Here is a 22,218-nt window from a genome sequence, read left to right on the forward strand (position 1 = left end):
TTTCTTCTAGATTTAAGTTCCAGAAAACATTACAGTAAAGAATATGCAGTTAAAAAATTTAACACCTCATAGAAAACAAAATAGAAATGGTAAATTGGGGTTATGACTTAGTATATTTTATCCTTAGATTTACTAACTCTAGCTAATGCAAATCAAATTAGGAAGGATAGCTGGAGCCCAAATACTCCAAGCTTCCACAGGAGTTTGGATAACACTTCTAGTTGGGTACTGGTAGATAGGATATTTTGCACTTCCTTAGAAGGTTGTGATGCTGAACAGATGTTTTTGAATGGGACGCAAACTGAAAACACTGAAATCTGCGGTTAGGGTGCTGTTTTGTCTGTTAAGCCACAGAGGACATGTGTGTGTGTGAGAAACATAGTTAAAAGAAGGGAGATTTCCATGGGAAGAAAGGGTGGAAGTAGGGGAGACAGCATACTTCAATTCTTAGAAGACTGGTATTAGGAGATCGTGGGTGTGTTTTTACTAGCAAATTTTAAGAAATCTGTTGTGGGAAATAGCTAAAGGAAAGGTTGGTTATTATCAAGAAAGCCACTATAACCGCTGTATGTCTGGAAAATGGCCTACCGTTGTGTGTGTTTGTGTTTGTGTGTATATTTCTATCCATAGACCCAATTCTGAGCAAAGAAGCCAAGTGTCTGCTTCTGACTCAATCAGTGGAGGTATTTTCATCCCCACTCTGTTAAAACTGGAATTTCACTGTTTGCTGTCTATACACGAAGGGCTGAGAAGTGGCTTTTATGTGTAAAACAAGACTAATTCTGGGCAAAGCAAACAAAGACCCAATTAAGTAAAAACCTTTGCATAATAAAGTGTATTTAAGATTTACAAGGTCGCTTATGTATATTGTTACATTTACTACAATAAGAGTACAACAATAAAAAGGTTTTTGGTGATATGCATATTAAACTAATGAGTACTGAACCATTCTTTGTCATAGGCTCTAAGATCTTAGGTAAATTCATTTTACTTCATAAAAAATAGACACTAGAGTGGTTTCTTCCCCTTTTCGAGTCCCCCGTGTGTTGACTCCATGGCTGTCTGCCTTTATGATGCTGAGCTGCTCATCTGGTCTCTTAGGTTCCAGCATTGTCCTAGGAAATGCAGCCCTGAATGCCTGAGATGGAAAAAGTTCAGAGAAGCCTTTGCCCAGGCTATTCAATACAGTTAAGCATTTCTCAGTTTCCCGAGGTCCTGCCTTAAGTTACAATGGGGACATAAGGTGCTGCAGCCTTGGCTCTGCCCGTGCTAACTTCATGCCAGGGTTTCTCTGGCTGCTCCCAGCTCCTGCCTTCTCACAAAGAGGAAGACAGCTTGGAGGAGCGGGTTCCTGTGTTCTTTCCTCTTCTTTCCAGGATCTGCACAGGGCTTTATTACAATTCCCTCAGCTTCTGCTTTACCTGTTTTCTCTATCTCTAGCTCACTGTATCTGTTCTCCTAGTTATTCACAAAGAACACTTATTTACTTATTTATTTGCAGTACTAGGGATTGAAGCCAGGGTCTCATGTATACTGGTGCTCTACCGCTAAGCTATATCCTCAGCCCTTTTTTTATTTTTAATTTTGAGGCAGTGTCTCACTAAGTTGTCCAGGCTGGACTTGAGCTTGTGATCTTCCTGTCTCAACTCCTTGAGTAGCTAAGATTATAGGTATGTCCCGCTGTGTTGAGCTCAAAGAATGTTTTAGAATTCATGGGTATGGCACCCACTTTTGCTATTACGTAAAAGTAAATCCACCACAGTAGAAGTTGGCATAAGAGAACTTGTGGTTGAGAGAGGAATTTGGAATTAAAAACCTGAAAGCAAACAAACATGTCGAACAAAACAACTCATTTTAATTAGCTTCTTAGCAGAGGATTTGCTTCTTAAAAAATGCTTGTCCGTTATTGCTAAGTCCATTCAGCAGACTTTAATAACATATTGTAACATAAGTATTCTTTGTCTTCCCCTTCTTTCTTTAATGAAAATACAAAGCCTTTTGCTCTGCAATTTCCTAGAGCATTTCTAAGTGAGGAAAGACCCTAGCATCCCCTTCTACCACAGCTATGGTGCTCATGGCTGCCTGGCCCCTGTGCTATGTTGTAATGCCCTGAAATCAGGCATGGGCTTTATTTATTTTTTTACTTACCCTGGCTTTTACCTTGTCACATGAATTATTAGGGGAAAAATACCTGTCTCAGCATACCCCCCCCACGAAGATGGTTTATAAAAGTAGTAAGATCATATACTTTGCACAGAGAAATAAAGTTTAATTTATGCTGAGTAGTTATTTATTCCAAAGATATCAAAGACTGAGAAAAAATAAATATAAAATCTGGAGGGTTTTCTAGATTCCTTTAGAGCTAAAAAAAAATCACACAAGGCCCCTATTGTTTGAATGTTTTAGTTTGCTGCTGTTTGAAGATCTGTTAAATCACTACTCCAGATGTCATTGAGGGTGGGCGTTCAAGACCAGCCAGGTTTTGCTTTTCTCTGAACTGGGGAAGCTCAGTACAAGAGCAAGATGAAAGACTGCAAGAAGACACACACACACACACACACACACACACACACACACACACACACCCTGACTGCCTCGCAGGCTCAGCTGGTGTTTTACGGCCTGTGCTAGTCTTGCTGGGGACCGGGAACTGATGACGAGCTATGGGGGTGATGTGTACACCAGAAGCATATGCTTGTTATTGTTGTCAAAGTAAACAGTAAGGGTGAGCTCACACCTGCCTAATAAGCAGCATAATTAGCATGGAGATGCACGGTAATTAGGCATAAATGTTTGGTATTTTATATAAATTGCTGTAATTATTATTATATTTTCACAAAAGAGACCCACAGGTTTTTAATGTCCTGTTTTGATGGATCTGGAATCAGCCCATTCCTTTCTGTCGTGGTTCTCATCACCAATCCCAATGCCTCTTGCCAACTTAACTGCATTTACCGGCAGGTTATTCGGGCTCCCCTTGCCTTCCACGACGTCTCCCTCCACTCCTTGCCTCGGTTCTGCCTGTGCACTCCTTCCCACCCTCCGTCTCCTCCATCATCTCACACTGCTCTGCTGGCCCAGTCTATAACCCAGGGTCCTGCCCCACAGAGTCAGCGAGCACAGCACTGCTGGCTGTGTAGGTCTAAAAGTTAGGCTGTGGATCTCAACCGCAAGTAGGTAAGAGGGTAGCGATCTGATATTGAAAAGGAAGGGAAGCCAAAGTGCAGAGACAACCATACAGAAATAAGAGGATCCATCAAGATTAAGGATCAGCTCCCTTGCACCCTTGAGCTGTGATCAGGTGCTGAAGGAGAGGAACGAGAGGACTGTGCCTGTCACGGCACCATAATCACCTTGGCCCAGTGTTTCCACCCAAAGCCACTGGGCTTTTCAAGTGGCTCAGCTTGAGAACCCAGAATGTCAGGACATCTCTGACACCCCCACCCAGTGTGAGATCTGCCAGGTATAATAGCCTACACTGATATAAATTCTAGGGGATTACTAGGAGGCTAATTTTGTGGGGATCTCTCTCTCTCTCTCTCTCTCTCTGTCTCTCTTTCTTTTCGTCCCTCTCTATCTCTGTACTTTCTAAAGAGCATTCTCATATGCTCATAATAACCTTGTGTGGCAGCCATGTTACCTTCCCCATTTTATAAGCGAGTGAACTGAGGGTAGGCAAGGCGCTGTGCTGGAGCTTAGGGTCTCACCCATCAGTAGCAGTCAAGCCAGATCCTGACCCAGGTCAGGAAATCAGAGAACGCTAGTGAGTGGGAAGGCAGTGTACTCAGGGAAGCAACAGGATGGAGTGGAGAATAAACTGTGAAAGGCGAGGGCAAGAAACAGGAAGATGGAGACCCAGAAGACAATCCTGTGTCTTTTCTCTATTTGCTGCACTGGACTCAGTTTCTCTCCAGCTCTGTAAAGTTAAAACCTAGGCGCAGAGGTAATTGGGCCTGGAGGAGCTACTTCTTCATCTCAGCAAGAATTATTTGCTGTAATTTTGAAAACCTGGAAAATAATCTGTTTTGGGTTTGGACATCCCTTCTTTTTAGTCCTGTCATTCCACAGTCCTACTTGTGTATAGTGAACTGGAAGGGGCTGAGAAAAAGCTACACTGACATCTGGTATCCAGTGCAGCTCGTCTGAGAAGTCCTAGGAAAATTTCTTCCACCTAGAATAGCTCAGTTGTTGTTTTGTCTGCTTATCACCTATAAAATATTCTACCATAGATTATTAGATATTGAACTAATAATCCACAGATTATTAGATATTGAACTAATCCTCCTTTTAATTTTAAAATTAAAGTGTTTATTTTTAAAAATGGGATACAAATATCTTGCTTTTAGAGGAAAAAATATTTTCATTTCACTCAGCGCATAGAGAACAGTTGTTCTTAGGGATTTTGTTTTTTTTCTTCCTTTTACTGTGTGCCTTCCGTGTTCAGATCGTTGTTCTGTAAGTACAGATTATGCTGCAAGCATTACGTAGGTCTCTAAACCACCATACCAGTGGTTTTCAAGCTTTTTGGTCCTAGGATCTCATTTTATTTGTAAATATGATTAAGAACCCAAAGAACTCTGAGCTGAGTTGACATGGATTATATTTACCAATATTCACCCATAATAAAAATTAACACAGAAAAATTTGAAGTATTTATTATAATTCATTTAAAATAGCAATAAGAATGTTAACTCAAATGACATTGGAAGATAAAATGACTATACCAGACAAAAAGAGTTTATGTGATAAAAGGTATTGTTTTTAATTTTTTGTAAATGTCGTATATCTGCCTTAACAGAACAGCTGGATTCTCATACCTGTTTCTTCATTTGGTTTGTTGCAATATCATTCATCATGAGCCTCTGGAAAACCCCACTGTAAAACAAACAAATACCATTTTTGTATTATTAGGAAACTAATTTTGACCTTTGTGAAGCTGCTGAGAAGGTTTTAAGAACCATTATGGCTCTCACACCAAGCTTTGATAATTGGTGTGCTAAGTCATCGTGACAAGGCTGAGAGGAATTTGAGGAGATTGTGCTAATGTGCATGACCATACTACTGCAGAAATACTCAACAGGTACACATGTAGACTGCTCTGTCATGACTGTGCCATTGAGAAATTTGCTGTGTTCAGTATTTTTATCTTTTGTAATTTCAAGAGTTGGAAGGAATGCAATAAAGTAATTCAAAAATGGCTCTAGAAGTGCAAAATATGGTATGTTGTATGCTGTCATTTGTGTGGAAAATAATTAGAATGAGCAAAAGATGCTTCCTAGACTTTAGAGAACATATATAATCAGAAACAGTGGTGTCTTTTAGGGTAAAGAATGGGGAATGGGAAATTTGTGATGGGAAACAATGAGTCTCACCTACTTAGAGTTCACGATTTAGTTTCTGTGATTTCAAGCAGATGTGTATGTCAGTTTATCAATTAAAATATATAGTGAACATACATAGTACATAATATATAAGGAATATGTCGTATATATATTAACTATACTTATAGTATAGCTCATACATATATTTGTACATATAGTTATATATGTGTGTATGTATTATACATGTATAGTTATACTACATGTATGAATTATATATGTGTACTATATTATATGTATAATTAATATATATAAACAATATTATATATGTAGTTAATATATATGATTAATTCAGGTTGAATATTCCTTTATCTGAAATGCTTGGGACCAAAAATATTTCAGATTTGAATGTTTTTTAGATTTTGGAGTATTTTCATAGACTCTCCTAGTTGAACATCCTTCATCTGAAAATCTAAAATCTAAAATGTTTCAAAATCTGTCATATTCTCAAAAGTTTCAGATTAGGGAGCATTTTGGATTTTGGATTTTGGGGTTAGAGATGCTCAACTTTCAATGACAAGAAAAAAACGAACAAAGTTTTGAGAATCAGAATGATTTAGGTGAGATCCTTAGTCTACCATTAATTAGCTACATAGATTTTTGCCTAATTACTTAATCTCTTTAATCCTCATTTCCAGCCATAAATGCAATTTTTAATAGCATCTACTTCATAAAACTAGTGTGAGTTTTAAATGAGAAAATGAAACAAAATAATATGCTGCCCTTCTTTCATAGACACCTATGTTTTACTTATTATCATTGCTAATCATAGTTCTCATCATTTTGTAAATAAAAGTCTTATTTTAAAAATCAATAATCATTTTAAAATTTTCTTTCTACCAGGTGATTCTGGGTGTTCATTAGATAGGTGGAGTAATAGAATTGCAATCATGATTTGCTCATTGAGGTTTGTTCAAAAATGCTAGATTACTTTACCAAGTTTTGACTGCATCTTGTTACTCTTATGCCTAATACTGTTTTTGTCAAACTTTCATAATCACGTCTTTCTACGTCACACCTATTCATAGTCATCATTAACCTGGGGTCTCAGTCCTAGGTCCATGGTTCTTTTGCCAGAAGACAGAACCCCTATATCAATGTTATGTGGTCTGAAATGCCTGTGTTCTCTATCTTTTTATGCTGGAATGTGCCTTATTCTGTCCTGTCATTTTCTTATTGGATTTAGAATTATCTATTTTTTAGAAAACTTCTTATTTCTTGAATTATTGTACTCAGCTGGGATAGACGTGCAAGTTTCAGTTCCTCTGGTTTCAGTTCTGTATACGGTCTTATACTGAGCATATTATTTATGTCCTACTTGACCTGATATTCTTAGGATTGTTTACTGCATGTTTTCTATCCCCTTGCTTGGATTTGACCTTTGCTGGTCAACTTCATGGTTTTCATCTCAGCTCCAACTGCATATTCTTGGTGTCTAACAAATCTTAGGTTTCTCATCTCAATAATGTATAGGTTTATCTGAGAATCAAATTACTGAGCTTGATGAACAATGGAAAACATAGAAATATCATTCTCTGATACATGTGAAATACATAGTGTGGTCTAGTAGAGTAGAGTTGGTTAAGATGATATTCTAAAAAAAAAAAAAGATGATATTCTATGGAGGGTATTATTCATTAGATTTTGCCAGGGTCTTGATGGTAATTGTCATGAGTTCACCTAGTCTAGATATCTGTGTGAAATAATAGCTATGACATTATTATTAGGGAGACAGAAGGTCTTATTGGTTAAGAAATAAGAAATATATCTACTTTTCTATAGATCTATAGTAAACAAATTATAGTGGAGTTATAGTGGTCCTAAAGGAACTGATGATGAATCTAAGTGCTATACCTAAGAAAAATAGCCTCTATTTTTGTCTAATCCAATATTATGGGGGATTATTGGCATAGTTCTATGTTGTCAATAGTCTGCCCTGTGAATTACAGGATGTTCCATGATACCTCTGGCCTGTGCTTATCGATGCTAGTAACACCCCTTAATTGTGACTGTCACAGATTTCTTCAGGCCTTGCTAAATGCCCTTTGTGAGACAAATTCACCCTATTGAGAAGTACTAGTATAATTTTTATAAATTTATAATGGTGTAGCCAATTTTTTCATTGATTAGTTAAATGGCTATAAGAATATTAAATTTAATTTCCATTTTTAATTCTTTATTTTTATTACTATAACTTTTAATTTCCATTTGTATTTTTTCATTCCCCTTTCCAGAATATAAAAGTATCATGTTTATAACTTATTCTTTTTAATTGCTTTATTATTATTACTATTAATCTCTCTCTTCTCCAGTAAAGTCTAAACACTATGAAGAAAAACTTTTTCTGGATTAATATATTCACTTATTACTTGGTCAGTGTTTGACAAATATTTGTAAGGAGAATGAATATAGAATTATTATGCTTGAGAGAGGAAGTATGTTATAGTTCATGGAAAAAGTAAGATTCAGAAGGTTTGGATTCTAGTCTTAGCACACTGAGAAACCTTTGGCAAGTCTTTTTACTTCATTAGTTTTTGATTGCCTCATAGGTTAAAAGAAAATCCATGTGAGATCTTATAGTATTTGTTTCCCACAGTTGCTGAAGTATCAAGTGGCTTAAAATGGAAATCTACTGTCTCACAGTTTCGGAGTCTGGAAATCAGTATCCACAGGGTCATGCTCTTTCTGAAACCTATAGGGGAAGATCCTTTTTGCATTTATCTTATCTTTCTTATGCAACTTATGCCACTGGGAACCAAATATTAGACAAAAAAAAGAAGCATTTTATGAAATTGTTCAATTTGATAGGTAAAAGCAAAATGGTAGAATCACAACATCACAATTTTACAAACCCCAATTAATTAATTAATGGATTTGGGCATTGAGCATCAGTAGAAGCTGTTATGTTCTAGCTCTAGATGTACCATGAAGCCTCATATGCTCAGAGGTGGGGCTTTGGTGGGGTGATTGGATCATTGGTAAGTAACACCCATTAGCAGATTAGTGTGCTGAGGAGTTTATAGCTAAATGCGATGGAAGGTGAGGACTGGTTGAAGGAGGTGAGTTACTGGGGACTTGGCATGGAAGGGTTGGTCTCCCTTCTTCCTCCTTGATTGCCCTCTCTGCTTCTTGCCTGTCATGCTATGAGCAATGCTCCTCTGCCATGCCCTCTTGCCATGCCACCCTGCCTTGGAACCAGCCAACTACAGACTGAAACATCTACAAACTGTGAGCCAAAATAAACCTTTCCTCCTTTAAGTTGTGGGCATAGGATACTGTGTCTCAGCAACGAGAAAATTAACTAAGACAGCTGCTAACATAGAAAGTGTGAAGGTCATATTCTTTCTGATGAAAAAAAACAAGGGCATGTATAGGTTTTCCAAAGAGATCATAATAGTGTCTGAGTCTAATCAAATTTCTGGATCCAGCTGCCATTTCCATTGCTAGTACTGAAAATATGTAGTACTGAAAATATGTAGAACAGAAGAACATGTTGAATATGTAATTGCCAACATGCAGATTGTGGGACACTGCATATCAAATGACCTGGAATATTGAACACATAAATTGAAAGGAAAAGGAAGATAAAGAAGGGAAAACCATAGATTGTAGATTAAAAGATGTATAAAGTTTTAAAACATGGACAAGATAAAACTAAAGTAGGGATTAAGGCTTGGATTATAAACCATGTAATAGTAAAGTGATTACTGTGCAAATCAAAATGTACTAATTTTTTAAAAGAGGGGTCTCTGATTAGGTTGAAGCACAAAGGAAGGGCATCTGGGGCAGCAGGCAAAATTCTCTCTCTTGGGTTGTTTCAAGGCTATTTGCTATTTTGTTTCACTAAGTTTCACCTTTGTTTGAGTGGTTTCCTGTAGCTGTTTTATTTTAAAATGCGGGTTGGACAGCTTTCCAACACTGACATAACACTAACAACCTGGGCAATGAGGTTTGATCACAGACTTTCTAGACTCCTTAGAGTTCTCTTCTGGCACGCTGTGGCCTTGAAGAGTTAGCTGGTCATAGTCCATGACTTACCCCACTTGTATTCTTCTGCCAGGCCATACTTGGAGGGCTTTCATGAAAGCATGTGAGTACCCAAGCTTCAAGTACATCTTGCTACAATAGTGTCTTAGTTACTTTCTTGTTACTGAGACCAAATACCCAACACCCACAGCTTACAAGGAGGAAAGGTTTATTTTGGCTCACAGTTTGTAGAGGGTTCAGTCCATAGTCAGCTGGCTCTGAGGCAAGGGTATGGCAGAGGAGAAACATTTCATGACATGGGAGATAAGAAGTAGAGGGAGTAATCAAGGGAGGAGAGAAGGAGACAGACCTTTCCAGGCCATGTCCACAGTAACCCACCTATTTCCACCAGGCTTTACCTTCCTTCACATTTAGCTATAGATTCATCTGTGAACAAAAGCACTGATGAGTATCATGCCTCCATGATCTAACCATCTCCTAAAAGGCCTACCTATGAGTATGTGAGAGGGCACATCTTGAGAGAAACTATAACGACCAGCCATGTGTTAGAACCGAGGGAGAGTATGGGGACAGCTTGCTCACCTCTGGGACACAAACCCCAGGAAGGTGCTGGCATAGGCACTGAACTCAGACTTGGGTTATTTGGGCAGTGACTTTATTTGCTAGGGTTGTCACGACAAAGTGTCACAAATGGATTGGCACACACAACAAATATGTTATCTCAGTTCTGAAGGCTAACAGTTCAAATTAAGATGTCTTCAGGGTAGCTCCTTCTCAGGGCTGTGAGAATGCCCTTCTTTGCTTTTAGGCAGCCAACTTCTCTCTGTGTCAACAATTCTAATTGTTTATTGCCCCAGTCACTGATCAGCAATAAATAATTCAATTGTTATTTTTCTATCAAAAGTGGAATCCCATTATTAGTATTCAGGCTTTGGGTCCCTGGTTTATTTATGTACTGTCATTTTTTTCTATTTATTCTCTTTTTCTTTCTTTTTTAAAAACTTCATAAAATGTTTCCTTCAGGACATGCTAGCCAGTCTAGTTTTAGCTCAAATAATCTATTAAAGACCTGGAATTCATTTTTTATTCTTCTGAAATGTTTGCTATTTCTGATTTCTCTGAACTCCCATAATTTCTCATGTGACACAGTCCAGCCAGGTCGCTGATCAAAAATGTAATTCCTCAAATTGCTTAATGTAACTCTGGTGTGATGATCTCTTTTACTAGACTAGCATTTTTTGGAGTGTATTATATCTTCTTTGAGAAAAGATGATCTATTTCTTAAAAAAAAGTAATTTCATTGACATCATTTGAACAGTAGGAGCCGGTGGGAGACACTCAACTCCTTGTAGGATGAATGACAAGATAATCGTAGGCTTTTAAAAGCTGTTTTAGACCTGAATGATGAAACACAGTATAGCCATTTACTGAGCATTTCCTTAATGTCCTTTGAGGGCAAAGAAAGGAAAGAGACACGATGACTGCTGTGGATGAACACAGAGGAAACTGTGTTGCCTGAATAAAGAAGTGATTTAGTAGAGAAGGATTCAGTTGGACATGTGGGGAGTAATTAGATTGATTAGGTGAGTCTTGAAATGCAAATAAGGAAGTTGCTGACACAAAGAGAACACACTCATTGGCCTGGAACACATCACTCACAGGAAGCCACAGTCTTGTAAGTGCTGAAAATGTAGTGTTCTGTTTACTGTGGCTCTTGGAGGGCTTACTCCACTGTATGAATGTTATAGTTCCTGCACATTTTCAAACTGTTGATAGAGTTAATCATGGTTAGAGATCTGTTGGTCCCTTCTTCTGGATTAGTTTTTGAGCTACGTGCATGTGTGTGTGTTCACACGTGTGTATGTGTGCATGTATGTGCTTGGTTACTGTCTTGGTTTTTTGCTTGTTTTCCTGTAGCACTTTCTCGTCTCATACTTGGTTGTTGGCTAACACTACGTGGAGAAATTACAGGGTTTTATTTCCAACTGAGTCCTTTCCCTTTTGTCAGCAAACAAAGTTTACAGATACCATAACTCCAAAATAAAACTGTCATAATATTAGAAAAGTTATTTCTAACAACTTTTGCCATAAATATTATTATCATTTAGCTTCTTTGCTGAAGTTTATTTACTTTACTGTTGATTTATTAATGTACTGTTGTTTTTTCTCTATTCATTCTCTTTTTCTTTTCTTCTCGTTTTAATTTCATAGGAGTGTTTCCTTTAGGACATGTCAGCCTGTCTGGTTTTAGCTCAGATAACCTAGTCAAGACCTGGAATTCATTTTTCTTCTTCTGAAGTATTTGGTATTTTTGATTTCATTAAACTCCCATAGTTTCCCTTTGTAACACAATCCAGCCAGGTGGTTAAGCAAAAAATGTAACATTAGTCAAATGCTGGGCATGGTAGCACACACTGTAATCCCAGCACTTGGTAGGCTGAGGCAGGACTGAGAGTTTGAGGCCTGCCTGGGCTGCACAGTGAGATCTTGTCTCAAAAAAGCAAAGCCAAACAAGTACTCAAAAGTTCTTTATCTTTTACTTTTTTATCTCATAAGAAGCATGACACATTCATGAAGTGATTCATAAATTCAAAATATTTATTGAGCACCTGCTCTGTGCCATGTACCATTTTTCATGATCATTGTAAAACTCTGAATCAAACAGAAACTTCCTGCATGTGTATAGCTTCCATTCCACCAGGATAAGTTAATATGTAATGTTTAGGATAATGACATACTGGACATTTATGTAATAAAAATCTTAAGGTAGGAATGGGTGAAATATTGTATATTAGTTACCTGTTGTTACATAACTTACTCCAAATATGGCAGCTTTAAACAACATGTGTTCCTATAATTTGGATCTAGACTGTTTCCAGCAGGCCTATGTGTTAAAGGCTCAGTCCCCAGGGTGGTACTACTGGAAGATAGTGGAACTTTTAAGGGGTAGAGCTAAACCAGGCATAGCACATACCTATAATCCCGGGATTCAGAAGGCTGAGGCAGGAGGATTACAAGTTTAAGCCCAGCCTGGAAAATTTAGCTACATAATGAGAACCTGTCACCAAAAAAGGGATGGGGATGGGCTGGTGATGTTATGAAGGCCCTTGTTTGAATCCCCAGTACAAAAAAAAAAAAGGAGATAGAGCTTAGTGGAAGTTAGAATTTAGTGGGAAGTTCTTAATGTGTATTACCTTATCACAAAGCCTTTCTTTTTTTCTTTTTTTTTCCATACCGGGAATTGAACTCACAACTCTGCACTTGCCAGGCAGGTGCTGTGCTGCTGAGCTAAATCCCTACCCCCCGACAGGGCCTTTCACAGGCTGCAGTTAAGGTGGTGGCCAGGCTGCCACTCTCCAAAGTTGAGACTGAGAGTGAAGAACTGCACCAGTTCCTTAGTGCCAGTGATCAGCAGGAGGCCTCATTTCCTCACCAGGAGCACCTCTCCAGGGCTGCTTGAATGTCGCCTCGTGGAGGCCAGCTCCCCAACAGGGAGGGGTCCCCGAGAAAGACAGGTGGCAACCACAGCACAAATTGGACGGTGTGCTTCTGAGGCCTTAAACTAGCTTTGTCTTGTTTTACTCCTACTGTTGGTTGGTTTATAGTGCGTTGTTATATCTTGTTTTTTACATGTGCTGCTTATTATTATTTATTAATAAGTGTTGGACAAAGCATCATAGATCTCTTGAGCTTTATTTTTCTCATTCTTTTCATTGTTACTTACACCATCAGCACTATTCAGAATTCCTTCAACAAAAACATTTGAAGTTTTTAAATTTATTTCTAGATTTGTTGATAAATATAAGATCATTTATGATTAACTCAGATTTATATTGAACCTGATCTGCCTGAATGACAGGGATACTGGAATTACATGGTCTGGGGATAAAATGAAATCCCTTCTTGGCTTGATTTAGCCATTTTACAATGAAAACATACAGTATATCAAAACATCATTTTGTATACCATATATATATATATATATATATATATATATATAATTTTTAGTTATCAATTAAAAAATCTCTGGTTCTTATGTAAGTTAATTCCTGTGGTGCATCCTCTGTAGTTTACAGAAGTACAGCTCTTCTACAAAGCCCACTGAGGGTCATTTACACCCATATGCTATAATGTTGAAAGAAAATTTAAAATTTTGGTCAGCTACTTTTAAGTCTGGCAATCAGGTAGGAGATTATCCATGACTGCCCACAGAATATAGTATATAAAGAAATGTGGATGAAGGAGTAATTCTTTGGCTATTCAGTTACAATATTGGCATACATGACTGAACATATGAGAGGCCTCCTCTTTGGCCTGTATGTGTTGGCACTTATAGGCTTGCTTTTTAATGACATAACGGGTAAATCTGGAGTTCATCAGGCCCACCTTTTGTTTATGAGTGGCTTCCCTTTGGTCAGTCTTCCGTGGAAGGCTGTAGGGAGTTTTAAAAATATGGCAGCTCCGCTGGAGATTGACGATGGATGACTTAGCCTCTGGACCCTTAAAGATAAAGGACTCTTGTCAACCTCACAGAGCTCTCTTTTCCTAAAGGGAATGCTTTTATGATCTCTTGTGGATTAATTAGTAGTTAAGATAACGTCATTCTTTGAATTGTTCCCATTTTTACAAAACTAACTCCTGAATCAAGTGCTAGGAGAAGAAATGAGGGGGAAAAAACATATAAAAGATAATTGTCAGAGTCAGTCTTTGTCAGTTATGTGGAGATTTCATCCTCTCTCTAGGAGCCTTCTGATGGAGTCATATGTTAAAGAGAAAAGTAGGAATAAAAGGGGCAGTTTTCTCTCTCTTTACATCAGTGGAGGAGTTTCACATCTTCAATACTGAGGCATTTCTAATTATGGAGTGACAACTAGACTGCGCAGGGTGAACATGAGTTCTCTCAGAAAGTTATATCTTGTAAATAAGTGCCTAAAGCTATGCTTGCATCCAGGAATTCTTTTGGGAAGGAGGCAACTATACATATATTTGTGTTGATTTTTAAATAACGGTAAGCAGTGGGTTGCAATGGTTAAATTTATGATGATAAAAGCTAAGAAAGACTTTATAGCTGGCCAGCTTTGACTCCAGAGAGATGAAATGATTTAGTGCATCATTTCTTGGTGAAAGGATGTGGGCAGAGCTATGTGATCCTCCAGTGCATTATTCTGGAGAGACAAAACCAATGAGTTTGGCTTTTCACTCTTTGTAAAAATAGTAATTCAACCAGTGGTCATTTTGTGGATATGTTTTTGTATGAGGGGAAGGAAAGAACAAGAACCACAGAGATAAACACAATATAAATTGTTCTTTAAAAACATTCAGTGAGATGAAAACTTGAGCAATGTTTTCCTGTGGGGGCTGGGGATTTAGCTCAGAGGTACAGTGCCTGCCTGGCAAGCACAAGGTCGTGTTCAATTCCCGGTACCAGAAAAACAAACAAACAAACAAAAAAATGTTTTCCTGTGAGACCTCTGAGTTGTGGGGAATGTAGCATGAAGGGGGTTTAGTGTAAGGTAGAAATCTGAGGTCTAAGTGAAACTGGGGCACGTCATGTTACACCAGTTTCATTAGTCAGGGTTTTCTAGAAAAAAAAAATCATTTGGAATTATGGGAATTGGCCCATCAGATTATGGAGGCCAAGAAGTCCTGCAAGGAGCTGTGTAACTAGGAAAGCCAGTGCTGCAATTCACTCTTATTCCAAAGGCCTGAGAACCAGGAGACTGAATGGTGTAACTTCCTGTTATGTTTGAATGTATGTCCCTTTCCAAATTCATGTTGAAATTTGATTGCAATGTAACAATATTGGGACAGGGGATTTTCACAGGTAATGAGGTCATGAGAGATCACCTCATGGGTAATTTTAATGCCTTGATACAAGAGCTCTTTGGGATGGACTTTCAGCCCTCTGCCATGTAAGGACATGATGTTCCTCTTTTCTGGAGAATGTACCAGTGAGGTGCACCTTAGAAGCAAAGAAACTGGGGCCTAAGTGGCCAGCACCTTGATTTTGGACTTCCTGGCTCCCAGAACTGTGAGCCAATAGATTTTATTCTTTATAACTTATCCTGCCTGTGATTTCTCCAGTAGTGGTACCAAACAAATGAAAACAGTGTGAAGTATGTGCCTGAGAACTGGGAGCTCCAGTGTCTAGGTATCTAATGGCAGGAGAAAATGAATGTTCTCAATTATTAAGGAAAAATGTTCTCTTCCTCTGTCTTATTGCTCAATTTGAGTCCTCAATAGACTGTATAATTTCTTCCCACATTTGTGAAACAAGATCTTCTTTTCTCAGTCTAAATTCAAATGCTAATTTCTTCTGGAACAGCCTCACAGATGTACCTGGAACTACAGTTTACCAGTTCTCTGGGCTTTCCTTAACTTATTAAGTTGCTACATACAATTAATTAAGTGACATCATTTTTTTTGGAGCCAGACCCTCAAGAAAGATCCAGAGTTGACATCTGATGACTGGTAATAGTAGTGTTTCACCATGCATTATAAGTACTTTATTTTCGTACTGACAGAAGTAAAATCCTCAATTTGATACCCAAAGTATGATTTGCTATCATTACATTATTGATAGCTTCTGATAAATTGCGTATCTTCATTTTGTGCTAAAATCTATATAAGAAAGATAAAATCTTTCCTATTTTTAAACCCAGTGCCTCTAGTACTGTCTTGGTTACTTTTCTCTCATTGCTGGGACAAAATACCTGATGCCCAAAATTAAGGAAGGAAAGGTTTATTTCCCTTACAGTTCATGGAGGTTTCAGTCCTTACTTGGCAGATTATAAGGCAGAGTGGCACATGGCAGAGAGCTACATCTCAGGGTGGCAGAACACAGCTAAAGCAACCACCACACACACCAGGGCGGAATGGGGGAGGAATAGCCTCAAGCACCCTTTTCCTCTCCCTTACATATGCAAACTATCCACCCCAGGGCGGGTGCAGCTCTCACACCCCTAATCAATCAAACTTTACAAGCCTGCCCCAAGGCCGCATGAGGCTTTGGGGGGACACCCAGACATAAACCATAACAAGTACCAATTCAGGGAGCTCATAAAATCACAGTAAGTTATGTTGGCAGAAAGGAGTTGATTAAATCCCTCAGTCAGAAAAGCCTTCATCCTCAGATGCTTTCCACAACTTGTGTCTACTGTGAGAAGAGAGAATTTTAAAGCTAAAGGAAGTGTTACTGTTCCTTTGGATCCAAATCCCCAGTATACAGGCCTAAAGAGGCTAACTTGCTCAAGATTATGAGGCTGTGTGTAGCTTGGTTAAGACAGTGAGATAATAAAGCTAGTTGGGATCTCAAAAAGTTGCTTTCTAAAACACGAGTTTTCAGGGAAAAGGAAAATAATAGACCATCACCTTACTGGAGATGAAGTGATCTAACAAAAAGACGTGGACCTGAAGGGGAAGGAGGTGACTATGACAGAGAAGGGGAGACAGCAGGCATAGACAACCTCCCAATTGTGTGTCTGGGTCCTCACAGATGAGGCCATCATTGTAGTGGTATTCGTCTTGTTTTTCTCTGGCATTCCCCTGGCTGGCTAGCCTATGACACTGAAAGAGCATATAATTTAGAGCCAGACAGAAGTGAGGCCTGGGCTTACTTGCCTGGTGTTATTCAGGTACCACATTGACTTTTCTCTACCAGGCAGCAGGGATTTCCTGGAACTTGGGGCCCATGGGTTTAATCTGCTGCCCCCTAAACTGAGGCATCTCCAGAACCTCCCCTGCTCTACGCTGCCCCAGCTGCTTTTTGGGTACTAAGTCCAGGAAAAGGAGAAGAAAGTAGAAAAGTAATGAATATAACTCTGTTCCTCTGTCATTAAAGGTAAAACTTGTATGGAACTCAAATGGAAGAAAGTTTTGCTTTGAGAGCTTTTCCAGAATGGGATGCATACATATTACAACATGTACTGTAAACAATTTCTGTTGCTGTCATTTTTGTGAACTGGCGGTGGGTCTCAACCACCATTTTGCTGGCCTTTTGGCAACAAATGTAAGTTTTCCTGTTCAACTAGACCCTTGGGAATACTCTGAAAACCCTATGGAATCCTCTGACTCTTTGCAGGAAAACACTGATTGGTGTTGAATTTCAGCCTTTCCGTTTTGACGCTGAAGTAGACTGAAACACTTCCTGCTCTTCTAATCTGTTCTTTTTCTTTCCACCTCTCCACCACCCTAAATGATCCTGCTACAGTGGTACCTTGGTACTCCTCAATACCTCCGTAACAGTAATTACCAAACAAACTGTTTTGGCTGGAAAGGGTAGCGAGTCACAAGGCAGTCCACATCAAGTTCTAGCTTGTGTGTCAAGTAACAAATAAAAGTGTATTGAGCCCAACTGTTTGTGTCAAAATGTCTTGAGTACAAAATTTAATAAGCTTCAAAGCAGTCTAGTAGCAAGACATGACTGTATTTCCAAATACAAGTGGCTAATTTAGAAAATGAAGCAATAGAGGCCTGTTACAGGCTCATCTATCCAAAGATCTCAAATGGGAACCACATATGTGCTTTTAGTGAAAATCTGTGTGTTGGTCAGTAGTGGGTACAGAATTTAAAGACCCTTGGTAGGCTGAAACTAGAAGAAAAATTTTTCCTGTATGCAATTTTAGATAAGGAATGGAAGAATAAACAACTATTAAACTAAGTAAGAGTTCATGAAAGCTGTTTAATTATAGCTTGTAGTATTTGAATATATATTTCTATTTGATCTGAAATGGTATAAGAAAATATTTGTCATGCCAAACTCAAGTCTGAAAAAGTATAAAGCAGTATAAAGCAATTACTTTTAAGTCTTTCTTGTTAATAAGAATTTTAAAAAATTAGTTTAGTGTGGTTATGATGTTCAAATCTATGTTTTATTTCTAAGGCTCAGAGTTTACTTGGCATAATTTAATTATTGTTTTATTTCTGGGTTTAGAATGACTTCTATGAACCAGTTTTCACTTTTAAGCTTCTGTCATTGTCAACATAGATCTTAGGTTTGAAACAAAAATTACTGAGTCTGAAAGTCGGTATTATTAGTCCAGAGATTAGGAGCCCCATAAAGTTAAATTGAAACTACAAGAACAACTGCAGGGCATGGCATTTTTTTTTTTTTTTTCTGGGACACTGTGCAACTTGATAGCTGGAACAAAAAGTAGCATAATCCATGGGGGAGAAATGTAGGATCGATTGTTCTTTGTCAGTGCAGCTTGTTCCCTGTTAGCTGCTTCAGCACTTGAGAGTAGGAGAGCTCAACTCTTTTTGTGGTTTCTCCTTCCTAAAAAAAACTCTGAAAATACAGCCATAGACTCTTGGAAATAGGATTTAACGGCATCAATGTTTCTCTTTTTATTAGAAAAGTTTAATGAACTTATCCAAGTTTGATCTCAACTATGTGAGGTTTCTCAATCTATTCAATTGACATTGATCTCTGAGTTATAGATAGGACTCAGTAAAAGAAAGTCAAATATCCGGGATATAGCTCAGTGGCATAAGTACCTTCTGGCAAGCACAAGGTCCTGAGTTCGATTCAAGGTACAAAAAAAAAAAAAAAAAAAAAAAAAAGAAAGAAGCAGAAAGCAAAAAAGTTGGTTCAACCTTATAACTCTTCCATTCACTGCAAAAAGAAGTCAAATATCAACTTTCCTATGCAGAATGACTTAATGAAGCTGCCTGGATGATCAAAAGGATTCAAATAAATAAGGTAGCACTTACTCAATATATTTGAGAACTTCACTACCTGAATTATCTGGTGGGAACCTGGTATATTTAGGGAGATAACCACATTACTATGGTGTGAGGAATTCAAACCAAAGGGAATTGAGCGGAAGACAAGATCATTAGTAGCCTGCATAATTTAGTTAACTGATGACTTTGTAGTGAGGTAATGTAATAGATAAGAATGCTTAGCTTCAACTGTAGGATATTTCCCAGGCAGCAATTTGCAGAATTGCTTGGTGTCTCTCAAGTTCAAAGATAACATGAGACATGCACGAGACAATTTATGTGAAAAAACACAAAATAATTTTAAATGTTCTAAAAATAGTAAAAACCAAAATGATAGGAAGAGAATTATCAAGAAAATTATCCTAAATTGTGAGAAGTTGAATGTTTGGAATAGTTTATTTTTTTCCCCTTTACGTCTGGAAAATATAAATTGAACCAGGGAAGGGGCCTGAGTGTTTTGGTCTTCCTGTTATTAACAATGATAGTAATAGCCATTAATCCAAATGCTCCATCCCTAGATGTCAAATAAAAAATAATAAATTTTAGACTGGCTCAAATGGTTAATATCATAGTGATGCTGAAAACCCCTTCCTGGGTTTCCTAGGGCACCTTTCTCTGATTAAAGATTACAGAGGAAAACCACTCCTCAGAAAGTCACATTATGCCTTTGATCTATAAAAATCACGAGGCATTCATTTCTGAATCTTCCTCTTGCCTACTTTAGTGCCTTACAAGTACTTCCTACATTTTTCATTGACTGAATAATTGATCTAGTTGTACAGGAGGCCCAAAATTAGTTAAAAAAAAAAAAGCAGGAAAGAGAATTTAGGAGACCTGGGTTCTAGTGTCAGTTCTTTTATGCACTCACCAATTAAATATTTATTCAGTTCCTTCTTATGTGTGAGGAATTATCAATGTGCAAGAGCGGAAGTTTTGCTGCGGAAGTTTGCTAATCTGTGTGCATACAGAATGTGACGCTGAAACTACAGAGTGGCCCTAGCCCAGAAGAAAAGCTGGCAAATTTATAAAGGATCGTTTTGTATACACTCTACTTTCCAAAGCTTTTTACCTAAAACTCTACCTTTATCATCTGCCAGTAGTGTCTTTCTATGTCTTCAAGTGTGCATTTCAGATAGGAAGTCAGGCCTCCCTAAAACTTTCACATGCTAAGAGCTGTAATTAAGGTAAAAGGTCTTATTTAAATAATAATTAGCCTTCAGGACTTGAAAGGTAAACAGAACTCTAATTCATTTAGATAGTTAATTGGTCTTCCGGTTAGAAATTTTTACATGGCCTTCCTCTTTAGCTATGCTCTATTATGTACTGAGCTACAGGTACAGTAGTGTGTGGACTGAATGGGATGAAATTTTGTAAACTTTTTCTTGACGCTGGAATTTTAGCTCTTAACTGGCTATTAAAAACTAATGCAAATGAATTTGAAAACATTGTGAAAACATCAAGTAAATTTCTTTGACAAAATCATTAAGACTTGAGTTTTCTTTACAGTTACAGGGACCACATTACCTGGTATTTTATTCCAACATAATTATCGATAGTGTCTCTTTTCATACTCAAGAGTGTTTTGATTTGGAGATAAATTATTGTGATCAAATCAAATCACAGATGACTCAGCATATAGTGACTGCTGTGATTAAAGGTGTGGATAAGATTGGTTATGTTTGCCAGTGAACAAAGATCTCTCTCCCCTTTACTGCCATAGAAATGGTTAACAATGGATGGTTTCAAAAGTTTTTTTTTTTTTTTTTTTTTTGGTAGGATAACTATTCTGCCAGGAATTTATCATGGCCTTTGCCAAATTTCTGGGTCTGACAATCACATTTGCTAAAACCAAAACAAAACAAAATCCACTGCACTTGAAAGTTGCATATCTCTGCGCTGATGTGTTTCTTTAGTCTTATAGATACATTGCACGGGATGAGGTCTGACATTGTTTTTCTTTCTTTAATATGTTTCCTCTGGTTGATTACCTCACTAATTACACTCTACAACAGATGCTTAGGTGCTAGCCATCTTTCCCACATGTGCTAACCAGTCTACCATCCTAATTCAACAAATATTGAATGAATGCAGTGCCTGGCACAGGGGAGGCGTTCGCGGATACTTAGTGAATAAACAGCACTCTCACCCTGGTGCCAGATGCTGGGCTAGTCGGTATGAGAGGGAGGGGAGAGAAGGCTGTAACCCAAGCAGGTTCTGCCCTCCAAGGGTTAACAGTAGCCCAAATGTAGTTAATCACCGTAATTGAAAGAATCACTAAGAGCCAAAGGAATCTCCGCGCATCTGTGGGAGGCAGAGCAGCGGGGTCTTGAAGGAGAGCTGGGCTTTCGAATTTAGGATTTTCCCCAGTCCAGGGTTAATTACAGTTCCAGATGGAGTCCCCTGTCCTGTCTTTGTCAGTCACTTAAGCTGTGCACGCCTTTTTTCCCTTTTTCTTTTTGTTTCTCGCTAACAATTTCCCCCTCGGGGTTAATAAATGATCCAAGTGAGCGTTAACTCACTTTGCAAATATGAGCATTAGAATATGGGAAACTATAACGCAAAGAGCTGCCGATCGGTTAGGAGTAATTTTCGAAGTTGAAATATTGCACCAGCGTTACCAGAGAAAGTGTTACACTGTCACCCTTTCATAAATGAAACCGTACCACTTAAAGAAGCTTCAAATGAGGATGGCGAACTGCACAGCAGTACTGAGATACAATGCATTTAAGGTGAACAGGACGTGCAGCCCCTACTTGAGGTTCTGGTGTGCGCGTGTTTGTAGCCGCTCACTCCGAGACAGACTGTTCTGCTCCCAAGAGGACCCGGGCCTCCCACGAGCCAACCGGCTCTCCCGGCCGCACACAGCCCGCCCCCTGAAAAGGAAAGTCGGGCCGGGGCGATCCCGGAGTGAGCCAGCGGGGCTCTAAGAGGGAAAGTAACCCGAGCCGGCCGTTGCGCCGCCCCCGAGCTGCTCCCGGGCCCTCGGCCCCGCCCCCTCTTTTATTCGGGTGCTGAGGACGGGAGCTGAAACTTTGCAGCCCGAGCGCGCACGCTCTGCGCTCCTCCCCGCCGGCCGTGCAGGAGGTGGGGCCGCGGGCCGGGAGACTCGGGGCGCGGTGCGCGCGCGGAG

The 22,218-nt window shown here is 38.7% G+C and overlaps 1 protein-coding gene and 1 pseudogene across 1 annotated transcript in view; one reads left to right on the forward strand and one right to left on the reverse strand.

Annotated features, from left to right (window-relative positions):
- Positions 1–22,218, reverse strand: part of LOC102021393 — a 99,410-nt pseudogene that overhangs the window by 76,841 nt on the left and 351 nt on the right.
- Positions 22,035–22,218, forward strand: part of Cnksr3 (CNKSR family member 3) — a gene marked incomplete in the record, with an annotated part of 92,047 nt that continues 91,863 nt past the window's right edge. The window contains 1 exon segment of the mRNA XM_005390557.2: positions 22,035–22,218.

Source organism: Chinchilla lanigera, unplaced genomic scaffold (assembly GCF_000276665.1).
Source record: "Chinchilla lanigera isolate Chin_1 unplaced genomic scaffold, ChiLan1.0 scaffold00038, whole genome shotgun sequence".
NCBI classification, from domain to species: domain Eukaryota; kingdom Metazoa; phylum Chordata; class Mammalia; order Rodentia; family Chinchillidae; genus Chinchilla; species Chinchilla lanigera.